This window comes from Periplaneta americana, chromosome 3 (genome assembly GCF_040183065.1).
Source record: "Periplaneta americana isolate PAMFEO1 chromosome 3, P.americana_PAMFEO1_priV1, whole genome shotgun sequence".
In the NCBI taxonomy this organism is placed as follows: domain Eukaryota; kingdom Metazoa; phylum Arthropoda; class Insecta; order Blattodea; family Blattidae; genus Periplaneta; species Periplaneta americana.
Genome location: NC_091119.1, coordinates 127,463,412 through 127,469,110, shown reverse-complemented (window position 1 = coordinate 127,469,110; position 5,699 = coordinate 127,463,412). Strand labels below are relative to the sequence as shown.

Genomic DNA, 5,699 nt, shown 5'->3' with positions numbered 1-5,699 from the left:
ATTTTATATTTGTAGATATGACCGTTACTATATTTCTTCTATTAACTGATTATTACGAATCTTGAAGGCATTACGTCACTGACACGAATATCACATTTTCAAGTATTTCTACATGAGCGCGATTTAATTTCTATAATATTAAATCTAACAGTTGCAAACATATCGCTGGCTTACAAGCGAAACAATATTACCTATGAGAAAAAGGCGTTTTGAAAGCTCTTAACAAAACTGAATTCTCAACATATTATTTTTACTTAGTTATTTCTTTTTATGTGTATTTAATTTTCCAATTCTAAGTTTATGCACATACATTATGTACATTATATACGCCTTTTTCTCAGAAGTAATATTTTTGATGAAGGATGGATAGGGCGCTCATCCCGTCGGATCTCGACCACTAAGTCACTCGTAATGAGTGCACCTCTGTACATAGTGTGTTGGACATTGTGCCACTGTCACATATTCTCTGACATAGTACATGACAGTAGGCCACCAAAGGGAAAACTGATAGGTAGAACTTAAACTGAGGGGATTCGATCCGGCATCGGAACTGGAATCCGGTGTGGTTTAGTGGATAAAGCGTCAGCACGTAGAGCTGAAAAACCGGATTCGAGCCCTGGTGCCAGAGAGAATTTTTCTCTGTTCTGTCCATCCTTCATCAAATGGTAACGCAGAGTTCCCACACGGAAATATCATATGTACTTCGGTACATCACAGTAATAAAATAATAAGTAATAATTTTGGCTTAATAATGTTTTGCTTGTAAACCGACAATATTATAGATATTATAGGCCATTCAGTACCTCGTGAGACGTATTTGCGCATATGGGGAAGAAAAACGTGGACTGAGAGGGTTTCCTCCCCCGCTATGCTTGGGCTTGCAAGTTAACTAGCTCGCTTACCCGCGCCATAAGGTACTTACTATGAACTACGGCGCACGAATGATTTGGTTTGACGAGATAACGAATTACCTATACAATACTAATGAAAATAAAGATATTTTTTTTTATTTTCATGTTACTATCGGATTTTCTAAGCTACGAAAATAAGGAAAAATGTTATCGAAGAAATCTCCTATATTTTAAAAAGTTGTATGACTTCAATTAGCCTATTTGGGTATATCAATTTCAAATTGAGGAAAGTATAATTATGTTGATTAAACATAGTCTATCAATATTGCAGTATAGACATATTTAAAATGTTGTGTCTAAAGAATTCCGCATAACTAGTCTTTTGCGACTTAGTTAATTGAAGAGGTAGACCAAAATTACAAAATAAATAAGAGATTTCTCCAACAACTTTTTTTTTACAATAATGTGGAAATTAGAAAGTTCTTTACTTTCATTAATAATAGACCACGGTACGTTTCCAAATGTTGGATTGAATATTATAAACTTATTATATAAATTAAATCGCATTTATTTAGGAATACTTCCAAATTGCGATATGTCTACTCATATTTATGTTAGCCTAATGACTTTTGTTAGCTATACGTCACGCATTTAACATTCGTAAGAATAAGTTAACAGAACAATTGATATAGAAATGGACAAAGTGTATCAATGAATATAAAATGATATGAGAATAAGTGCTCTTACAATTGTATCCTCTTAAGTTCTAAGCTTAAAGGCCATGTTTCCGCAGTCCTATATGGTCTAGTGCTAGTGGTTAGGATGCTATAGCTGCAACCGGCATAAACTCAGCTTCTATCCCAGTTTTCGTGAAAAGAGAGAATTAAACATGTTACTGGAAAAACTTCCTGAAATATGAATTTGCTTATGCAATGCAAGTCTGTTTCATTCCTGAAATGTGCTTCAGTCATGTGGATTTAGATATTTATAATCATATTATGATGTGAAAACGAAGGTAGACCAAATCTTGTAAACGTCTTGTGTATTTTGTATACGGTATAAGGTCATTAAAAAATCATAAAATATTTGAAAGTCCAACTTTGTTAAGAAATAAGTTTATACGAAAATAATAATACATATTTTTGTTCGCAAAAGAATGAATCTTGGAAAACCTGACAGAAAAGTGAAAATTAGAAATTTATTTATTTTAATTAATAGATTAGACTTATGTTTTCAAGGTTAGCATATCTGATCGTAAAATGAGCGGGTTAGGGTTCAAATCCTGGTTAGAAAAATTTGCCTGGTTGAGATTTTTTTCTGGGATTTTCCATCAACCGATTAAGAGAAATTGCGGGGTAACTTTTGGAGCTGAACCCTGGACTCATTTCTCAGCCATTATCAACTTCATTTCACTAGATGTTAAATAAACATCGCAGTTGATAAAGCGTCGTAAAATAAATCAATTAAAAAACCTTATAGTTTCAAATGTGTCATTTGATAATATAGAAAACATTATACAACGTGATTAAAAATTATGGTTGTAAAGTAACCTAAACCCCTGGTAGGGGGGGAAGAGAAGGTCTCATGGTCTTACCTCTACTAGGTTAAATAAATAGGCCACTAAATACTAAACAATATAAGTTAAATCGCATTTGTTTAGAAATGTATGAAAATTTTATTATGATATACATGCTCATGAATTTGGTAGTAATGTCTTTCAGATTCGCTAGAATCAACTGAAACAAAAAAATATTTTGCATGATTTCCCTTAGTCATAAAGGCAAATGCGAGATTGGAAATTTACACGCCATGATTAATCACCGCCTCAATTACCAATACAGTACCAATTAATCAAAATCTTTAATCAGTTACATGAACACAAGCCATCTACAACACACTATAGAAACAGAAATTCAACAAGAGTAAAAACGGCCTACTGGTATACCCACACATTCTAAACACGTGACATGACCACAGATGTTAAAGCGTGTTTAAATAAATTTAACAAAGATTAAAAAAAGATGCACAGTGAGGTCAACATAAAAATTATCTTCGTACACAATCCACTGTATATTGACATTAATTTGGAGTGATTTATTAAAGAATGTATTCAAGAATAATTGAGAAAAAAATGTTAAATGAATTATCCTTGCACCAAAAAACGGATGTTCTCTGAACCAAACAATCCTATTTTAATTATTTGCTTATAATAATAATAATAATAATAATAATAATAATAATAATAATAATAATAACAATTAAGAAACATGTTAAAGGAATTATCCTTGCACAAAATAAATACTCTCTGAACCAAAATGATCACATTTTAATTATTTAAATACAATTTCAATTCAGTAACATGATAACGATTTATCCTTCTATCAGACACGGATGTTCCCTGGACCAAATGTCCTGTTTTAATTATATAATTATTTTATACTTATTTCTAACAAGTAGAGCGGAGCGCACGGGTATGGCTAGTCCATAATATGTTTTCAATTTAAACTTACATACAAAATATTCCTACAATTTAATTTCGTATATTGCGATAACTTTTTATTTATTTGAACAATGCATACAGTCGCAAGCGCCTCGCTTTTTCAAACTTTCCCTCGTTTCAGAGCACTTACGAGTGCAAACCTAGTATCGCAATTCTATCGTGGTAACTGGTAAAGCCCTTAATAATTCTGCAGGACTGCTAATGTATCCATAAGTGAGGGTGCTCCTTTTTCCTGCCTTGCCTGGTGATTGAGCCGATATTTTGCTCCGAAACGTTAGATCTCTCTATTTTATGACACGGTGGAAATACTAAACAAGCCTTTCGTTTCTACATAGTGAATAATTTACTCGTATGTTAATATGTACAGGGACATCATTTTATTTTTACTAACATTTCTAATATTAATCTAGCTATACCTTTGGATCAACAATTAAGAACTGGAAACACCGTTTGCTACCCCCTTCCACGACTGGAGTTCGATGATACTGGCGTAATATACAAACAAATCACTTTACTAGGTATAGGAGGGAAGAAAAGTAGTTCATCCATTTATGTCAACTAGGAAATATCGCGATTTTGAGTTTGATAATTTTCATTAGGTTTTTGCTTAATCAAAATACAGTTCATTATTAACGATGGGTGTTTTTACTCACGAACTGAGCTTTCCATGCGGACGTATTCATTATGCAGTGTATATTATACTGTCTACAGCACATTAGCGTACACTATAGAGAATGAAGTTAAATTGAAAAATAATCATAATTTGGATATTTATACACACTTTTAAAATGGTGGCCGTTCATTTCCATACAGGCTTCAGTTCTAATGAGCATATTATCGCATTTTAGACTATTGTACGTAATTCCAATTACCGGGTTCATACTTCGTATCAGTAACTCATGTTGAAATAATTCTGTACCTGCTCTATAAAAGAGACCTTACGTACTGTAAATTCAGTCTTCACTTCTGCTCGATCCAAAAAGATAAAATTACTCAGACATGCTATCTACTGTCCATCGAAGTGGTTACGTCGCAGCGTCGTAGAAATGGAGGACATTAAGTGACAGTTAATTACTTAACGAGGCCCTTTTATTTAAGTTATTTTAAACAATTGTATTGCTATAATATTACGTAAACGTCCAATTCCTAACAGAAATTAATGTTCTCAGAAAAGAGCTAAGACAGCCCAGCCACTAGCATTTACAGAGAGGCGAATAGAAGCAGGTGGGGGAAACCGGGATGCGAAGTAGGCAAATGGAAAATTATGCAATATTGAAAGCTCTTTCGTCACTGGAAAACGCGAACATATTTTTGGAACGTACTGTTTACTATGACCGTAAGGCTACTATGACTGTATATGCGGTGTTAGATCTGTATGGAGGACGGTTGAACTTCATTAGTAGAAGGGGTAGAAGGGGTGGGAGTGAAGTACATTCAAAAACTCAGGTACAATAAAAATTGAAGTAAAAATTAAATGATGTCCCTGTATAAATATTAAATTAATGTAACGAAAATGTATTTTCAAATGCAATCAGCATCTTCATTCTCACAAGGATGATGCGAATTGAATAATGTTTTAAGCATTTGAAATTAGCCTACTTTGTATATTTATGAGAAGACTTGTTAAAGTGTAATGTTAATTGTCTATAATTAAGTCTATTTTAATACTTATATGCTAAAAGTCGCAATTAATTATACAAGGAATCTTGTAAGATCGTTATCCTATAATCTCTGCTATTTTTGTACTCTTAATGTTACAAAGAAATGACCGGGAAAACCAACGAGTTAAGATCGACGAACTATTTGTAGTTACTTGAACCGACGCCAACTACTACATGTTGTTCACAAACCTTTCGACGCAAGATGGCTCTTGTGGTCCGGTATGGTCTAGTGGTTAGGATACCTGGCTCTCACCCAGGAGGCTCGGGTTCGATTCCCGGTACCGGAATATTTTTTTATACTTTATTTTGGAAATATAGTATTGAGTTGAATAATAAACTATTAATTATACTGTATTTCAATTTGTTTTGAACGTTAGTTTTATCGTGGTATCGCTTATTTTGTATGATTTAAATACGGAAGTCAAATCTAAGGCTCTTTGTACGGATTGTTTCATTGTAGGGATTACTGGTAAAAGTACAGTAAATTGTATAGGCCTTATGTTACACTCAATTTGCTTTCCTTCCTGCACGATGTTTCGATCGAATCATTAAGAACTTAGAATGTGAGAAAGAAACAGTAAAATACATAACGGAATAGGAAAAAAAGAATGAAAATAAGACAAGAATAGAAAGATATTATGTAACAGAATTACACGAGAAACGAAATTTGTAATCAATAAGATTACG

The 5,699-nt window shown here is 33.0% G+C and overlaps 1 non-coding gene across 1 annotated transcript; it reads left to right on the top strand.

The window, feature by feature from the left end:
* Positions 1 to 5,227: 5,227 nt before the first annotated feature.
* TRNAE-CUC (transfer RNA glutamic acid (anticodon CUC)) lies at positions 5,228 to 5,299 on the top strand. The gene has a single exon. It is a non-coding gene; the product is annotated as a tRNA-Glu (tRNA).
* Positions 5,300 to 5,699: the final 400 nt, after the last annotated feature.